At 38.9% G+C, this 20,398-nt stretch overlaps 1 pseudogene across 1 annotated transcript; it reads right to left on the reverse strand.

The window, feature by feature from the left end:
* Window positions 1-8,098: 8,098 nt before the first annotated feature.
* LOC148843821 (protein PHR1-LIKE 1-like) lies at window positions 8,099-20,056 on the reverse strand (annotated as a pseudogene). Its single transcript, XR_016103699.1, has 5 exons — window positions 19,925-20,056; window positions 10,113-10,185; window positions 8,913-9,547; window positions 8,554-8,764; window positions 8,099-8,478 (listed from the first exon to the last, which is right to left on the reverse strand). The product of XR_016103699.1 is annotated as a protein PHR1-LIKE 1-like (transcript).
* Window positions 20,057-20,398: the final 342 nt, after the last annotated feature.

Below are 20,398 nucleotides of genomic sequence, written 5' to 3' on the forward strand. Positions count from 1 at the left end.
CCTCGTCACTCACGGAGAGATAGAGTTTGAGTTCATCTCCGGGTTTTGGCTTGGTCAACATAGGTGGCGAACTAAGGTACCTCTTGAGCTCGTCAAATGCGAGCTGGCACTTTTCAGTCCACTCAAAGTCTTAGTTTCTCTTATGGCCTTGAAGAATGGAAGACACTGCCCAGCCAACTTAGACATAAACCTATTCAAGGAGGCTATTTGACCTGTTAGTCTTTGTACCTCTTTTATTGTTTTAGGAGGTCGCATATCTAGGATGGCCTGGATTTTGTCTAGGTTGGATTTGATGCCACGTTGGTTCACTATGCACCTGAGGAACTTGCCCAACGTGACCCTGAAGACACACTTGTTCGGGTTGATTTTCATTTTATATTTTCTTAAAACGTTAAAAACATAGTTTAGGTCAGAAATCAAAGATTTTGAAAACTGAGTTTTTACTACCATAATCAACATAAGCTTCAATTTTATTTCCAATCAAATCAGCAAAAATTTTATTTACAAGGCACTGGAAGGTTGCCCCAACATTTTTTAAACAAAAGGGCATAACTTTGTAATAGTGTAAGCCCATCTCGATTGCAAAGGCGGTTTTCTCTTCATCAGCCAGATCCATCTGGATTTAGTTGTAGCTAGAGTATGCATCTATGAAACTCAACAACTCGAACCCCAATGTTGCATCTACCAGGCAGTCAATTCTAGGGAGTGGAAAGTTGTCCTTTGGGTAGGCTCTGTTGAGGTCAATGTAGTCAACGCACATGCACCACTTGCCATTGGCTTTCTTCACGAGCACTGGGTTGGCAATCTAACTCGGACTTCCTCATTTACTATCCCCTACCGCTCTTGGGCGAGGTTACTTTTCCTCTACTCGACTGGTCTGACTAGAGGATCAACATTTAATTTATGAGTTATGATAGAGGGGTCTATGTTGGGCATTTCTACTGCTGACCAAGCAAAAACATCTAAATTTTCAATTAAAAACTTACCAGGTTGGAGCGCAATGGTTCGACGAGGCGAGCTTCGATCTGCACAGTCTTTTCAAGGTTGGTATCTAAGACTGACACTAGGACAATGTCCACTATGGGGTGAGCTCTTTCGTCATCATTCTCTGGGGGCGGCTCTAGGTTGATGTTAATGGACTACTTTCCTTTGCCCTTTAGCGCGGCCATGTAGCACTTGCAAGACTCGAGCTGGTCGCCTCGCACCACTCCTACTCCATAAGAGGCAACCAGCTCGCTCTTTCGTCACCATTCTCTAGGGGCGGCTCTAGGTCGATGTCAATGGACTGCTTTCCTTTGCCCTTCAACATGGCCACGTAGCACTTGCGAGACTTGAGCTGGTCACCTTGCACCACTCCTACTCCATAAGAGGTTAGAAACTTCACCGCCAGATAGTAGGTCAACACCATGGCTCGGAGGCCATGCAAGATAGGTCAACCCAAAATGGCATTGTAGGGTGAGGGGGTCGCGACCACTAAGAAATCGTGGTCGAATCATACTGAGTTTGATGCTGAGATTGTTGTTATTGGCACCCTCACTCGGCCTAGGGGTTAGACTACTTCTCCACTAAAGGAAACTAAGGGGACGTCGGTCAGCTATAGGTCCTTCCTTTCGAGCCCATCCACTCAAACACCTCCAAGAAGATGATATTAGCTGAGCTTCCGGAGTCAACCAGAATCCGCTTTACCTCGAAGTCATTTATTAGCAACTTGACCACGAGGGAAACATCATGTGGATATTGGATCCCATGAATGTCATCCTTGGTGAAGTAAATTACTTCCTCCATAGGAGAGTGCTTTGGCAGGTTCTCATCCTCGTGCTCGAACTCCCAAACTGAATTTCTGCCTACCAAAGTGTTGCATCCTACTACATCGTTGAACTGACGCAAATCGATCCCAATAAAAACTGTTGAGGGCTCAATTTGAGGGAGAGGCGTGTTCATGTTATGTAGGGTGAAGGTGCGGTTTTGCAAGATGGGGACTCCTGGCAAGGTCAAGGGCATGATAAACTACCTGATAGTCATAGAGGGGACCTCAGGGTGTGCTGCGAGTTGGTCTTGCCCCCAGTGGCTGAGTTGATGTTAACAGGAGTATTGCTAGAGGATTCCATTGAAGATATGATTGAGGAATGGATGTGAGAGCACAAGTTTCTATACAATGATCCCATAGACAGTGCCAATTGATAATGCACAACTTGGTGCTCCCCTGTTGGAGGGTAGCTTGGATGTCAAGCTAGTGAGTTCATCGGATTGATCTACAAAAAGACAGTATCAAAGTGCCCGGGCTGCTTTACCCGGGGTGGGAACTCCGATGCTTAAGTTAGCGAACCAGAGATTTTGGAGAGAGCTAAAGAGCGAAAGAGCAAAAGAGCTAGAAAGCAGCGAGAGTTAAATCGCGCGTACCTTCTCTGAGGGAGGGGACACCTTTATATAGGCACAAGAAACCGGGGGCTTCCTGTAACACGTTCGAGATTCCCAAGAAACCGTATCTACCATGTTCAGAGGAGATCTCTCAGTTAGATATGTGATCCACATAGAGGGATAAGGTCCATCCGATTAACTCTAATGTAGATGGTGCAGAAAGACGGGTCTAACAGCTGAGCATCATGATCCTGGAGAAGTCAAAGACGATAACCCGTTTAAGGAGGAGGTCACCCGAAAAGTCACTAGCCGAACTCAGGTCAGGTCGGCAGAAGCGGGTCGCCTCTCATGCTGACCTGACGTCTTGATGGGACCAAGGTAATCTGGTGGAAGCAGATCGCATCATACACCGATCTGAGGTCCCATCTAGTTGTTCGCAGTTTGGTCTACCAAGGTGATCCCGAGGTCACTAATGCAGTTGTAAAGTGTCCGAGGTGATCTGTTTATGTAGTGCCAAGGTGTCACCCAGTTGTTTTGCGATGTCACATGTCATGATATCTTTAGAGGACCAGATTACCCCTCATCACCTTATCTAATGTCCCTCCAATTGCCAGTGGACACAAGCTCATTTATGCTAGTAAATTTCCTTCCTCCTTAACAAGCCAAACTTTAAGCTTACCAGTTAGTCTTTTCTTTTCAAAATAAAGGTTGTTTGGTATAGATTGTAATTGGGTCATTTTTTTCAAAATAAAGGTTGTTTGGTATAGGTTGTAATTGGATCATTTTTTCAAAATAAAGGTTGTTTGGTATAGGTTGTAATTGGGTCAAAATAAAGGTTGCTTGGTATAGGTTCCAATCCCATTATTGAAACTTCAAATCTGAATTCGATCCAAATATGATATATTAGAGTTGGATTGGATTTGGATTTAATCTTTGTATTTTTGCTGTGTTTAAAAGTAAAGAAAGTTACAAGTTAAGAAGAGAACCAAACTTAACCGACATGTTTTTGCCTCATTGGGCATGTTTGGAGTTCTTAAGTCAATATTATTTTCAAAAATTTAATGGGAGGGCAATCCAATTCATGGCCTTGGTAGATGGCAACTCCTAAAACCCCATATGAGTTTTCGCTTTTCATGCTCAAAGTAGTCTAGCTCAATGGTAAATTATCAATTCATCGTCCTCAAGGTCTCAATTTGAACCGTCCAAAACCCTTAATACCAAAAGATAATTGAGGGGGGAGTTCGACAACATGGCATGTTGTTGAACTCTATTTTAGTTTTGAAAGGCAAAATCAAATTGATTTTATTTCCAAAAACAATGCATGTTTTGGAGAACATCGAGGAGGCATTCTACAATGTGAGTTGTTTTTCTTATTGTGAGTTTCAAAAAAATAAATCAAAACCATCTGGTTTGAAAACGGATTATTTCCCAAAGTAAAAAGACAGAAAACATGTTCCTGGTTGTATATGTATATTTTGTTTTCAAAAAATGAAACGCAAAAACATGTTTTGAATTCGTGGTTTCAAAAAACATGTTTTCATCTGGTTATTTAATATCATATTACATAAATCATATAATTTTTATATAGTTTATATTTTAAAAATCATTATTTTGATGGTTTCAAAAATATGTATTCGTTTTTCAAAAACAAGCCAACTTGCTTTTGCCTTTGAAAACAAAAAGAGACTTCAAAAACCTTTTTTTTTTTTTGCTGATTTGGTGATTTCAAAAACAAATAAAAACAAAAAAACTCATATTTTAGAGCACGCCCAAAATAATGGTTTTTAAAAACAAAAATACATTTTGTAGTGTAGATAGAAATTCTGTGAGTTATGAAATGTAATATTAAATAACTAGATGAAAAACATGCTTTTGGGTTTAGCTTTGAAAACAAAAAACAACCAAGAGCATGTTTTTGTGTGTTTTTGTTCTGGGAAACAATTTGTTTGAAAACCCAGCTGGTTTTGATTTGTTTTTAAAACCAGCAACAGGAAAGACAACTCAAATTGCATAACACTCCCCTAACTGAAACCAAAATTGTGGTATCGTGCCCACCCTAATTGAAATTTCGTTTTCATTGAAACATTGTAGTATCGTGCCCCCCCCCCCCCTAATTGAAGTTGCAGGGAAAGTTCATTGTTATTTCCGATATTTTGTAGTGTTGTCCAGATCTCTTCCTTTCTTGCCGAAACAAAACCATTCATATTGGGGAACTTCTCCAATGTAGATGCACTGATGCAGGATTTTGAACTTCTCCAAACTTTGTACTGTTGTGCCCATCCTTTTCCTATCTTTTCCTTCAAACCAAACACAGCCTAATTGAAATTGCAGGAAAAGTTCATAGTTATTTCTGAATTATCTATTTATTATATCCATCTTAATCGAAGAATCAGCTCAGCAAATTTTTCTGAGTTATATTACTCCCTCGGCGTGAAAACTGACCTCTGATAGGGCCCGGCTGGATGAATAGGGCCACCATTTGGCGCATTTTTTTGGGAAGATCTTCTAGTAGCTCTGACATGTAAAAGATGCATTGAGCTTTTTGCATGAAAATCTGAGCAGCCGAAAGCATGTTTGGCACACATGCGTTTTTCCATGTCTTTCTGCGCGAGATTAAAATGCAAAAGAAATTTCATTTGGAACTTCTCGAAATCAGTCCAAAATGGGCTTTTGACGTCTTTTTGGCATTCTGCCTTTTAGTGATTAGATCTTCCGTACGCCAAACAGAAATAAACCGAAAATCAGTTTTTACGGCTTGTAAACAGCCGAAAAACCGCCGGAGAGATGTGTCAAACAGGCCCGATCAAGTTGTGGCTTAATGCAATTTAATGAGATCCATGGCATCCTCTCAGTAATGCGTGCTGTGCCCACCTTAGTCTCCTCGTGGAACAATTTTCTGACCGAAAGATTCTGAACAACTTAATCTGCAGCTCAGCTGCTTGGGTGCTTAAATTTTGTGTATTTACGAAAATATTCAACTCCATTAGGTGAACTCGGTTTCCATGAAATCATTCTTTTGCACAATAAGTTATTTTCACATTTATTCTGGAATGTAATACACAGCTGGTATCTGTTCTTCACAAAAATTCTGTACCTTAATTGGCTCAATGCACTGCAAGCAAGTTCAGTATCCTAAATCTGGAAGAAAAAAAAAAATAAAGCAAGAGCTGGTGTTTTTTTCTCCTCTTTTAGATAGAAAGGAAGAACTCGAGTTTGATTGACAAACTTGTTCAAGTAGTAATCCATGCTAAAAAGAAAACATCAATTCAGTATTAGACACAATCCAAAACATCAGCTCCTCCTATCAACATATGGGGTCTGATGAAACTGTGATTGTAGATTGTAGAACTAATTAAGCAGAAAGCAAATTTGTAGTTATCTTGGACCTCTCTGAGAAATCCGATAATATAAGCGTCAGTTAAGATTCCGGTATTGGAAACAAGGGCAGAAGCAGCGGATCAGGTGGCTACCAACGTTAACGACACATCCGAAAAGACCAGCTCTTCTTTCTGTTCGAGTGACAGATACAAGAGGTACGCCATAAACAGGGCTTGGAGCCATATATTGCTGATAGGAGGAGCTGACAGGAAAAGGAGAAAACAGAGTAGTTACCTCTGACGCAGCTTCAAACTGATGAGTATGAGATGCAGGAGGATCTGAACCACTAGGCGGCCACAACCCAGATACCGAAGCGGGCTCCTGCGTCGGATCAAAGTCCACCCAGGAAGGTAAAGGCGGAGCTGAGGGTTGATTTGAGCAGTAACAGAAGGAACAGTGGAGTGCTGGAGGAGGAGAAGGCTGAAGGGCATGAGTCTTTCTTTTCTTTTTCTTGTTTCTTGACCAGACTTTGAGCTTTTTGAGAACCTTTATCATTCTGTGATCTGAGTGGAATTTTGCTCGAACCTTGAAGGGGTTGAAGAGGCGAAGGAGAGTGAAATAGGTTATTTAAGAAGAGAAGAGAGCTTCAGGCTTCAGATCCTGCTATCAATCAGTTAAAGGAAACTGACCGTTGCTTCTCCTTTATTTGTTTTTAATGCGATCCAGCTAAACAAAACATGGGACCTTCTCCTTTATTTTCGGTCACCCACATGTGAACTTTGTGTTGCTTGTTCAAACGTTGGGCTTGATTTCAAAGAATCAATGATTTTGATTGGAGAGGCTCTGTTTGGATAAGCCTTTTTGCATTTGAGTTTTAGGCTTAGGCTATAAAATATAAAATTGAGCGGAAAAGAAAGGTTTTGAGCTTTTAATAAGAGTTTTTTTTTTTTTTGTACTTAATAAAACACACACACTAACATGCCAATCGAAACCACAACTCGGTTGGTTTTTAATAAGAGTTGGCACCAAAAAAAGAGCCTTTAATAAGATTTCTTTTTAAAAACTTTATAATATGAAACTTAAGTGCCTGTTTGGGATATAGATACATAGGGGGCAAGTCAGGCCGGGCTAAGTCGGGTTAAGGTCAACCCTAATTAGCCCAATCCGAAGCTTTCAGGTTGGATTTGGATCGGGCTAGGTTTGGGTTGGCCCAACTTTACTTTCATATGTCAAATGTCATGTAAAACTGAAATAGAAGGAGCCCTCTAATGTTCCTTAGCTTTTCATTTTCAGTAGAATATTAAATCATCTTAAGAAGAGCCCCTAATTGATGATTTATGGGTTTCTTCACAAAACTTAAATTAATTACATGTAGATGTTGGGCATGAATAACTAAAAGGCCTATTGAATTTTCTATGAATATTTACATAAATAATATTTAAATAATTTAATTTACAGTAATTATTAATAACTAATTTTACTCCAATTAAGTTTAAAATTATGAAAAATTCCCAATTAGTACCTTATACTTTGGGCGTAGAGTCATTTTGGTCCTCAAACTTTTAAATGCAACAATTCAATACCTGAACTTTTAAAATGTGACAATCCAGTACCTACCATTAACTAGTTGTTAAGCAGCCATTATAAGTGGCATTTGAAAAAGATAAAAATGCCCTTCAAGTGTTACTTAATTTTTTTTGTCAACCATATAAACGTTGACAAAAAATTAATAGTCCCAAATCTTTACATTTTCCATTCAAGAAAGTTTGGGTCACATTTGAGTGGGCATTTTGGTAACTCCAACTTTCTTGAATAGAAGAGGCAAGGATTTGAGATTGTTAGTTTTTTTGTCAATGTTTGGATGTTTGATAAAAAAAATTAGATGACACTTGAAGGACATTTGTATCCTTTTCAAGTGCCACTTAACAGCTAGTTAACAATAAGTATTGGATTGCCATGTTTTGAAAGTTCGAGTATTGAATTGTCACATTTTAAAGTTTGGAGACCAAAGTGGCACTAGGCCCAAAGTACAGGGTACTAATTGGGAATTTTCCCTTAAAGTTAAGTTACAGTAAATACTAAAGTTTAATTAAGTTAACTTTAATATAATTATTTTTCTTTTTATTTATTTTAATTTAAGATTAAGTAATTTCAATTTTAATTTTCATTGCTATAAGTTAATTATGTACTAGTATATCCTTTAATAATAATACACCTTATCCTATATTAATTGTAGCTTAATTAATATTAATAGGGAAATCTATGATGCCAAAAAAGACATGATAGCTGAAGAGTTTTGACCAATCCAAATCCACCCTTGAATTCTGATAAATACCACTTGATTGGTCACCGCATTTTATGATACCAGTTGATTGGTCACAAGCTTTTGGATATGATATCTTCCTGGTATCATAGTCGAACTCATAATAATATTAACCACAACACTTTCAACAATGTAAACCTAGGATCATAGTGATCTGTACATCTTCCTTATCGCTTTTACCCCTTTGTGGTATCATTAGAGTCAACAAACTTGGATTTGGAGGGTTTGATATTGAAGTCAAGAAGGCAAACCTAAACGAAGACACTACTTACATGTTCATCGAGATATAATTTGGCCGTGACCCTTCTAATCCTCATGATATTGTTGACCTTGAGATGTGGACAAGACCGAAATCGGAATCATCTATTCCTGGCATCTATTTGGTTTAGTCAGAAATCCGAATCCGATCTTGATTCCTCCTGCTGTTTGATTCAACTAGAAACTGGAAGCGGAATCAGCAAAAGTTTCCAATTTTACCCCTGTAAAAAGAAGCCCCATTAGTCCTCTTGCTCCAATTAAATCAAAAAATAAATATGATCCAGTATATTACGCACTTTCACTGCCACCCAGTTGGTTGACAGCTTCTACAAAGCACTCATGGAGGTCTGGGGTCCAACGCATACGTGGCTTGTATGGAACACCGGTGACTGATGAAGAAGAGCTAGCCACAGACGAAGGTTCTCCAGAAAGAAGGGGAATCTGCTGATGAACTTGAGGCTGCTGCACCAAGAAATTTTGAGGGGGTTTCAGTGCCTGATATGCTGTCTAAATAGAATCAGAAGAAAATAAAGGACAGACATGAGTTCCACAAGTACCCCTTTTTCTTTTTAAAAATGGATAGAAAAAGAAGATTTATAACCTTTACCCTACATATATACTGCAATACCTTTGGATAAATAATTAAAAAACTAACCTCTAGTTCAGTATCTGCAACATTGGTATCAGCAAGAAGGTCATTCCAACTGTCAAAGGGTCATCATCCCTGATTAATTGGTCTGCCCATTCCTGCCAATCACTTTGTTTTGTATTATCATCAGATGGCATGATACCACTGTTACTACTCTCTACTTGATTGTTCTGGGTAGGAACATTTTCAGGAAAATCAAGGAAACTCTGCAACTGATCTACAGACCAAGCAATATCGCTGTTCTCTTTAGGGTAATGATTCATTGGCCTAGATTGAAATACTCCTGAATGAGAAGAATGTGTTAGTGGCAAAGATATCCCCATCACTCAATGACTGAGAAATGAATGGAGCATTTGCAGAATGCCTCTCATGGGGTGCTGAAGAGAAATGGACATCAGTTGTGAACCCTGAAGCTGATGAAAACATGTGTCCAACCACCCCACTGTTGGAGGCCAATTGAGCTGCATGTGGAGGCACAAAATTTGCCATTATTTCCCTTTCCAATGAAACCAGTTGGGAATCTGGCAATTTGGGATACTTCTCTTCCAGAGGGGTGGAAAGAACTGGTAAAGATGAAGACATGGCTCCAGATGCTACCAAGTTACTGAGCTGCCTTGCACCATTCAGAGGTATCACTTGTGCTACAAAGAAGCAATAATGTGGGGGAGTTTCCTGGATACTTTGTTTTTCCCGGTGGCCATTCAGAGGTATCACTTGTAAAATTTAAAATCTATCACCAAAAATAGTTTCATAATTTTCATAGTTGTCTGATTTCTGATCAAGAGTTTACGTTCTATTTTCTGATCCTTGTATCTGCACTTTTTTGCCACCAATCTTTCCAGTGGCAATGGTCTTCCTTTGCCGTTGGGCCTTAGAACTTGGGATGTGTGCTCTTCTTTAGTTTATGATTTCCAATTTTCCACTTGTTTATAGGTGGTTGCTCTTTTTTTTTTTTTTTTTTTTGTCTAGCGAGTGAGCCTATCTTACCAGTGACCTGAATTCCATGAACATTTGTCCTCTACAAAGAGAAGGGAGATCTATCATATGGATGGCCGAGCGATGCAAGGCGGCTGGGTGAAATTTAAAAAATATTCTTTCTCCCTTCCGAGAATCACATTCCTTGTTTTAAAAAAACTGCATTTTTCAAGGTTCTTTCTCGAAATAAACCAAACTAGATTTGTAACCAAAAGAAATGGAGGGATATACCTGATACAGAATCCACAAACGTAGCTTCCAACATAGCTGTCCATGCCCAAAAAGTCACCAAATCCTGCTTCCACTGAAGAAGACATAGCTTAGGATGAATCAGGATCAACAAAGCAATTCTTCAGCAACAACTGCAATCCTTCAGCAATGATCGCGCAGGGGATGTGAGCACAACTTCATATCTGATTTTCCTAACAAAAATCAGAATCAAGAACAATTCTTGATCAGCCCAAGACTAGGGAGATCAAACTGGGTAGGGCGGCAAAAACAGAGGAAAGAACTGGATGCAATAAAAGTGTTTAAGAAAAGGAATTCGCCCTCTATTATAATCTTTCTGGATCAGCTTCCTAATCCTATTTGGAAAGGGTTCTTTGATCCAAATCTTTATTTAGATCTGAACTTTTAAGTGGATAAGACTTATCTTATCTTTTTGTTGATCCTGATCCAGATCTAATCTTAAATTCGCCCACTTTTAATTAATCTCGTTAATCCAGTTCGAAATGGGCTTTAGGCCCATTAAGTTATTAGGCTCGCTTCCCTTTTAATTTGCTGGCTAGCTTGGCTCTCTTTGTATGGCATGGGACCCTAACATTGATCTCCACAAAATCCATATGGGTGCAGCCTAGCCTCTGTTAGAAGGCCTGTTCGAATTCACTGTTGAACACAGTGAACCCCTGAGCCCATCAATGTGGGCTCTTAGCAGACCCAACATTTACACTAATTGGCCCAAGGACTATTTATATATCTGTATAAATATATTTTGCAAAACAAATTTCAAACACATTTGAAATCAACTGCCGGCAGTTTAGGTTTCAATCAGAGAAAGTGTTGTCCCCGATCATTCACTTTGTCCAACAAAGTGGCCGATTCTATCACTATGATCACCCACTCAGGTGAATTCTCAGACTGCCCCAACATACCCAGGCTTTGACTCCCGCTAAGGATCTCATTGATTGGCATATCAAATACAACCCAATCCAACACCTAGTACAATACCATAATCGAGTCTATGGGTTAGGTGTAACTTTTCAGTTTTGCCCATCTGTCTCCAAGGTCTATGGAATAACTAGAAAATGGTCTGGTTCAGAGTTTCAAACAAACCCACACTACATGTGCTTCTGGTCTCACCCTGGCAGTTGAGACAAATCACCCCAACCGACTTGACAGCTCATTAGTGTTAGCCTTCGCAAGATAAACCTCCCCAGGTCTATCCAACGGTTGTGAAGATTCTAAACTAACATGAGTCTCATTATGGTCCAGTTTAAGGGTATTACACAAAAACACACCAATTATAACATGAATCAATTATGTTCTATTATTCATTTACAATAAATGTCAAAAGTACATCAATCTAATTAGAGCTAAGGGCATACACTGTCTAATAGCTCCCACTTGCACTTAGGTCCAATCGGGTACAAGCCGGAGTCTCATACTTTTCACGTGTTTCTTAAACACTTTCTTTGTGAGTGGCTTAGTCAATGGGTCTGCCACATTCTTCGCTGATGCTACATTCTGAATCTGAATGTCCCCTCTACCAACAATCTCTTGCAATACATGGTACTTACTCTCAATGTGCTTTGACTTCGAGTGGGCTCGAGGCCCCCTAGCCTGAGCAATAGCTCCAGTGTTGTCACACAACAGTGGAATGTGTGATGTGCTGAATGGAACAACTCCAAATTCTTGAATAAACTTTTTCATCCAAACGGCTTCCTTGGCAGCTTCGCTTATGGCAATGTATTAGGCCTTGGTCGTGGAATATGATGTGGACCCATGTTTGTTGCTTTTCCAACTAATTGCACAAGACCTCATCGTGAAGATGTAACTAGATGTAGACTTTCTATCATTTGGGTCTGACTGAAAGTTAGCATCGGTAGACCCTATGATTTGTAGTCAACTACCATCGAATACCAAACAAAACCTTTTTGTCCTTTGAAGGTATTTAAGTATGTTTTTCACAGTTGTCCAATGCTCCTATTCTAGGTTTGACTGGTATATACTTACCACGCTCACTGCCTAAACAATGTCTGGCCACATGCATAGCATGGCATACACGATGCTCCCTACAACTAAGGCATAGGGAATCTCTCCCATGCCCTCAATCTCCTCGGGAGTCTTACGAGACATACCCTTGGAGAGAGTGACCCCGTGCCTAAAAGGGACAAATCCTTTATCAGAGTTCCCCATGCTGTATCTTTTGACAATCTTGTCAATGTAAGTAGAATAGGATAATTCTATTATCCTCTTCGATGTATCTCTATAGAGTCGAAGTCCTAAGATATAGGAGGCTTCTCCAAGATCTTTCATGGCGAATTGCTGCGAAAGCCACACCTTCACCGTAGTTAATATTCCAACATCATTCCTAATGAGTAGAATGTCATCTACACACAGAACCAAGAACGTAGCCTTATCTCCCACTAACTTACTATAAATACAGAGCTTATCCGGATTTTGCTCAAAATCAAACTATTTGGTGGTAGAGTCAAATCGGATGTTCCAACTCCTAGAAACTTGCTTTTCATAAATGAATCGATTAAGTTTACACACCATGTGTTCCTGACCTGCGGCAATCAAACCTTGCAGTTGCTACTTGTAGATATCTTCAGTAAGATCTCCATTCAGGAATGTGGTTTTGACATCCATTTTCCAAATCTCGTAGTCATGGTGCGCTGCTACAGTTAACAGGATCCTTATGGATTTAAGCATGGCCATTGGCAAAAGATTTCCTCATAATCAATTCCCTCTTTCTAAGTGTACCCTTTCGCTATAAAATGAGCTTTATAGGTCTCAATCTTCCAATCAGGGCCCTTCTTCCTCTTGAAGATCCATTTGCAATCAATTGCTTTCACCCCAAGGGGTAGGTCTACGAGAGTCTAGAATTGTTGGTTTTCACCGAGTCCATCTTGGCTTTCATGGCATCTACCCACTTCAAAGAATCTATGTCCAACATAACTTCCATATAAGTTAGGGGATCTTCCTCATTGATCGTGGCTTCCATCAAGTAACTTTCGTGATCATATCCGTAAAGAATTTGAGGCATAGAAAACCCAAGTAGATCTTCTAGGTTGGGCATTATATAGAGCCTGTGGGACATGTCCCACTACCCCTGGGATCTCCTCATCAAGACAACTTCCTGATGATGATTGTCCATGATGTAATATTCCTCTAGGAAGTAAGCATCTCAACCGCAAAATACATTTTACTCTTTTGGATCATAGAATAGGTAACCTACAGAGCTTTTGGGGTAACTTACAAATAGGCAAGGGCTGGTCTTGGATTCCAATTTGTTAGTACTTGTTCTTTTAACATGCACTAGACAACCCCAAATCTTCAAGTGTCTTACACTTGGTTTCTTACTACTGCATAGCTCATATAGAGTCTTAGGAATGGATTTGGTTGGAACCCGGTTCAGTATGTATATCGTAGTCTTTAATGCGTAACTCCAAAAAGATATTAGTAACTCTGAGTGGACAAGAAGTGAACAGACCATATCCAATAGAGTTTGGTTTCTCCTCTCTGATACATTATTTAATTGTGGTGTTGTAGGATGAGCTAATTGTGATACAATCCCATTGTCCTTTAAGTAGTCATTGAATTCGTCGGAGATATATTTGCCTCCTTGATCTGATCGAAGGGCCTTAATTTGTCTCCCCAACTGTTTCTCGACCTCTTGCCTGAACTCTTTGAACTTTTTAAAGGATTCAGACTTGTGTCTCATTAGGTACACGTAACCATACCATGAGTAATCATCGGTAAAAGTTATAAAATAAACGTGTTGGTTACATGTCCTAACATTCAAGGGACCACATAAATCAGTATGTATAAGGTCAAGTGTGCCTGTAGATCCTTCAGGCTTACCATTAAATGGTTGTTTTATCATCTTACCCTGAAGACAAGGTTCACAAGTTGAAAGATCTTCTACAGTTAGAAAATCCAAAGGACCATCCCTACCAACCTTGTGATATGATCTAGATTAATGTGGCCAAGTCGGTAATACCACAGGCACATGGGATTAAATGTATCACAAGTCCTCTTCTTGGAGATTATCTCCGATGTAGTTTCGGTAATTTTTGTCTCTAGAGAAGGATGGAAAACATAGAGACCGTTCTCAAGTTCTCCGTATGTAAGGAATTTGTTATTCCATTTAATAGTAATCATATTACTGAATAGGATGGAATAACCATCCGTGCACAATTTTGAGACTGAAATAAAATTTCTTCTTAAATTAGATACGAAAAGACAATCTTTAAGTACAATTTTTCCTTCTCGGAAAACTAGTTCTACAGTTCATATGGTTGTAGCTACAACTGTTGTAGAAGTCCCCAAATAGAGCATCACTTCTCCATCACTCAGTCTTCTTCTTATCTTGAACTCCTACAATGAGTTACATGTATTAGTCTCTATGATAAAATATTCAAAATTACCTTGCTTCTTAGTCTCCAAAAATTGAGGACAGTTCCTCTTCTAGTGACTGGTCTATTTGTAGAAGTGACAAGCATCCGATGTCTTATCTTTCTTCAGTTTTTTTGTTTTGTTACCCTTTTTAAGTCTTCGTTTTAGCCTTTTGCTTTTTTTGCTCGATTTGCCACCTTCAACAAGCATGGCTATCAACTTATCCTTCTTAATCAGTTATTCAACCCTTTGCAACATATTGATGAGTTCCTGAAGGCTAACGTTTAGATTATTCATGTTGTAATTCATGATAAACTGATTGAAGGACGAAGGTTGAGGACAACATCAATTTTAGTGTCATGATCTATCCATGACCTGAGAGCCTCCAGTTCATTGATGTAACACATCATCTTTAGACAATGGTCATGAACTTGTTGGTTCTTGGTCATTTGTGCGGTCATAAACAATTTTAAGACATTTTGTCGAGTAGAACAGTTTTGCTCTTCATACATAGTCTTCAGACTATTCAATATATCCTTGGACACATCGATCTTATTGAATTGTCATTGTATCGGATTGTCTAAAGAGGCTATAATATAACACCAGGCAAGAGATTTTTTCTCTTCCCATTCTTGATACTCTCTTTTTCGGGCCTCAGAAGCCCTATCACTCGGACAATCCGGAGTAGGGTTCTTAGCAATTTTGTCCAATTTCTCGGACGTCAAAACCAACATAAGGTTTCGGAACCAGTCAGCATAATTAGGGCCCTTGAGTTTGTTATCATCCAACAATTTGGTGAAGTTTCCATTTGCCATTTCTAGTAAAGGCAGGGCAGATTTGTAAGTCCACAACCTAATCGATTCATGTCAGCACATAGAAAGGGCTTTTAATCTATGTTCAATTTCCATTTTGGGCATCTCTGAGATTCCCTCCAATCTCAGTGACAGAGACAGTTGTCTCTAGAAATGTGGGAAACCACATTGGGTGCATGGAGCCAACTGTTTCAGCTGCAAAACCCCATCACTTTCTGTGAAGGATCTCATCCACTCATCTTATGAGCTTTCCCTTTGGCCTCTGTTAGACAAGGTTCTTAGCCATTTTAGGTTAAAACTTTCTATCTAGTAAATGCTCACCCATCATGTTCGTGAATGCCAATGTACTGTGAGAGAGTCTTCCATTTTAGGATAGGCCCCTACCACATTGGTCTATGACACCCCTATCATCTCATGAAGCAATTCAGCCAACTGCATTAGCAGATGGATAACCCAATTTTATGGTGCATCCCCACCCACCAATACAGTCAACATTCATACTAATGATGGAAGATCTTTAGAGAATTCATCATATGGAATTCCTTATCATATGCACTTATGTTTAATGGAGGGATAAAAAAAAACTCCCTATATTTGATTTAGGTCAAACCAAAGTGGCTCCCACTTGGGGAAAAAACTAGTGTGGGGCCCACTACGTAGGGAGATCATCCAATGATCTTAAGGACACAATGGCAATGATGTGCATTCAGCCATGGTATGCGTAAGAGCCACTATCGAATCAGCATGGGCCAAGTGCTTATGACCCATGTTCGTAGCACATCACACATCCCATACATCACATGCACGAAATCCATAATAGATCCAATCAATTAAATAACTATAAAACCCATAAATAAAGCCCATTTAATTCCATAATATTTACCAATTGATATTAACTAGGTATATGGGCTGAATTGCAAAGAGCAGTTCAGCCCATATAGCATTTATGCTGAATTGGGCTAAAGCAGTTTTAACAATTTAAAATCGGATTTTACAGATGTGGGCTGAATTGTATCTTGCAATTAACCATCAATCCCTTGGCCCATATAGAAAATTTTAGGGCTGAGAACAGCCCCCATCGAACCATAGATTCGGTCCAACCAATTTGGTCCAATTTGGTTCGAATGGGTCTAGGGTTTGAGGTTTAATTCAAGATTTAATTCAAGAAGATGATATGAAATTAAACAACTGATACATGACAATCAAGAATCAGTAAGAGGGTTGTTCATATGACTGCTACCCTGCAAAACAAAGGTCAGTTCACAGTATACAGTTTCCAAAACTGTAAATCGCAGATTGCTGAACCCGAATCTGCGAAATTCTCTCCCTTGCGCTTTCTGCTTCGTCTTTGAATGAAATAAAATAGGAAACCTAACTTTTCTATTAATATTACATCAAAATCAAATTCCTATACATTTCATCTAAAAATTAAAAATAAAATTAATTACAGACCAAAATTGCATAGAACAAATCAGCAATGGCGTAAATTTCTTACACAAATAAAGAATTCGATCTCCACTATACGAACAACCTAAAATCCAAGAAAAATATATAGAATAGTTCTAAATATTAATTAGATTAATAAAGATTTACTTTCATATCATTCTCCCAAAAACTAGGAACTGATTTCCTAGAAGAACGTTAACTGCGCAAATCAGGTAAAACGCCTTCTGCCCATTTGCGCAGATCTAGATCTAGTTTAATTTGGTTCAAGATTTGAACTTGGTTCTGATACCACTGAAGGGATGAGAGATCCATTGTGTGGATGGCCGAAACCTACAAGAAGGTTGGGCAAAGTTTCAAAATTTTCTCTCTCCCATCTGGAAATCGCATTCCCTATTTTAGAAAATTGCATTATCAAAGATTAATCTTGAACCAAACTGGAGCAGATCTGAAACCAAAAGAGAGGAGAGGGATATATCTGATACGTAGTAATCGTAACTCCCAATAAAGGTGTTCACGCCAAGGAGAAAACCAAAAACTGCTTCCACTGAAGATGACACTGTGTGAGGTGAATGGGGTAGAGGGTTAGTGAGCACGACTTCAGATTGCTTCTTCTACCAAGAAGCAATATCAAGAACAATTCTTGATCACTCCCACAAGTGGAGATCAAACTGGGTAGGGGCTACAAGAACAGGGAAGAACTCTGTAGATTGTTATGTTTTGTCTGGGTGTCTTTGCATGTTCGCCTTGCTCTCTTATTTATAGCCTTAAAAAGACAACCTCATAATCTGATTAGGAGTTTCCTGATCCAAATCTTTATTTTGATATTGATTCTTTAAGTGATAAGAATAATCCCTTATCTTATCTGAAGTTTAAGATCAGCTTAATCCTAATTAAATTATGAGTTTCCTTATTCAAACATTTATTTGGATCTAGACTCTTTAAATGGATAAGACTTATCTTCTTATCCTTATCTGCTGATCCAAACCCATATCTGCCCATATTTAATTAATCTAATTAACCCAGTTCGAAACTGGGCTTTAGGCCCATTAAGTTTATGTGCTCACTTAACCTCTTAACCTACTGCCTAATTGGCTCTCCTTGTATGACATGGGACCCAAACATTGATCTATATATTAGTCACATGGGTTCAGCCTAGCCTTTGTTACAAGGCCACTATAAGAGACATTGAACCCTTGAGTCCATCACCATGGGCTCTTAATGGACCCAACATTTACACTAAATGCTCCTTGGGTCCAGCCACCTTACAAAAACCCAAGGACTATGGCCAGATGCAAGATTAGCCCATTATGTATTACCCTCAATAGTCTTACACTTAACCTCTCAGCCCATAATGATCAAACACTGCCCGACAAGAGATGACATCTCCCTCGACTATAAGGAACAATGTTGCATTCTTTACTCACATGGATCTTGGGAATTAAAATATTTTGCAAACATTTCAAAACCATAATATATATGTATATCTTTATATAAATATATTTTGCAAAAACAAATTTCAACAGTTGAAATCAACTGTCAGCATTTCAACTTCCTGATGATGATCAACTACTCCTGGGCTCTCCTCATCAATAACAACTTACTGATGATGATTGTCCAAGATATAATCTTCCTCTAGGAAGTAGGCATTTCGACTGCAAAACACATTTTGCTCTTTTGGATCAGAGAATAGGTAACCTATAGAGCTTTTGGGGTAACCTACAAATAGGTAAGGGCTGGTCTTGGATTCCAATTTGTCATCACTTGTTCTTTTAACATGCACTGGACAATCCAAATCTTCAAGTGTCTCACACTTGGTTTCTTACCGATGCATAGCTCATATGGAGTCTTAAGAATGGATTTGGTTAGAACCCAGTTCAGCATGTATATCGTAGTCTCTAATGCGTAACCCCAAAAAGATATAAGTAACTCTGAGTGGACGAGAAGTGAATGGACTATATCCAATAGAGTCCGATTTCTCCTCTGTGATACACCGTTTAATTGTGGTGTTGCAAGAGGATCTAGTTGTGATAGAATCTCATTGTCCTTTAAGTAGTCTCTGAATTCGTCAGAAAGATATTCGCTACCTCGATTTGATTGAAGGGCATTAATATGTCTCCCCAACTATTTCTTGACTTCTTGGCTGAAATTTTCAAAAGATTCAGACTTGTGTCTCATTAGGTACACGTAAGTATACCGTGAGTAATCATCGGTAAAGGTTATAAAATAAACGTACTGGTTATGTGTCCTAACATTCAGGGGGCTGTCAAGTGTGCTTGTAGATCTTTTAGGCTTACCAATAAATGGTCGTTTTGTCATCTTACCCTGAATGCAATGTTTACAGGTTGGAAGATCTTCTACAATTAAAAAATCCAAAGGACCACCATTTACCAACCTTGTGATACGATCTAGATTAATGTGGCCAAGTCGGTAATGCCATAGGCACATGGGATTAAATGTATCACGAGTCCTCTTCTTGGGGATTATCTCTGACATAGTTTTGGTAATGTTTGTTTCTAGAGAATGATGGAGAACATAGAAACCGTTCTCAAGTTCTCCATATGTGAAGAATTTGTTATTCCATTTAATAGTAATCACATTACTGAATAAAATGGAATAACCATCCATGCATAATTTTGAGACAGAAATCAAATTTTTTCTTAAATTAGGTACGAAAAGACAATCTTTAAGTACAATTGTTCATTCTCTGAAAACTAGTTCTACAGTTCCTATGGTTGTAACTACAACTATTGTAGAAGTCCCCAAGTAGAGTGTCACTTCTCCGTCACTCAGTTTTCTGCTTATCTTGAACCCCTACAGTGAGTTACACATATGAGTTGAAGCCCCGAAGTCAATACACCAAAAAGTAGAAGTGACCAATAAATTGGTCTTTATGATAAAATATTTGAAATTACCTTGCTTCTTAGTCTCCAAAAATTGAGGACAATTCCTCTTCTAGTGGTCGATCTATTTGTAGAAGTGACAAGCATCCGATGCATTATCTTTCTTCTGCTTTTTAGTTTTGCTACCCTTCTTCTGAGGCTTCTTCTTAGCGTTTATCTTTTTCTTGTCCGATTTGCCACCTTTAACAAGCATGGCTATTGGTCTGTCCTTCTTTATCAGTTCTTTAGCCCTCTTGAACATATTGTTGAGTTCATGAAGACTAACCTTTAGCTTATTCATGTTGTAATTCATGATAAACTGATTAAAGGAGGGAGTCAAGAAGTTTAAGGTGTCATCAATTTTGGTGTCATCATCCAACCCAGACCCGAGAGCCTTTAGTTCATTGATGTAACTCATCATCTTAAGACAATGGTCATAAACCTATTGGTTCTCAAACATCTGTGTGGTCATAAACAGCTTGAGGACCTTTTATCGAGTAGAACGATTATGCTCTTCATGCATGGTCCTCAGACTATCCCTGATATCCTTGGACACTTCGATCTTATCGAACTGTCTCTATATCAAATTGTCTAAGGAGGCTATGATATAACACCGGGCAAGAGAGCTTTTCTCCTCCCATTCTTGATATTCTTTCTTATAGGCCTCAGAAGCCCTATCACCCGGACGTTTCGATGCAAGGTTTTTGGTTACCTTGTCCAATTTCTCGGACGTCAACACTAGCATAAGGTTACGGAACTA

This window comes from Nelumbo lutea, chromosome 8 (genome assembly GCF_056320005.1).
Source record: "Nelumbo lutea isolate HS-2025 chromosome 8, American lotus-T2T, whole genome shotgun sequence".
Taxonomy (NCBI): Eukaryota; Viridiplantae; Streptophyta; class Magnoliopsida; order Proteales; family Nelumbonaceae; genus Nelumbo; species Nelumbo lutea.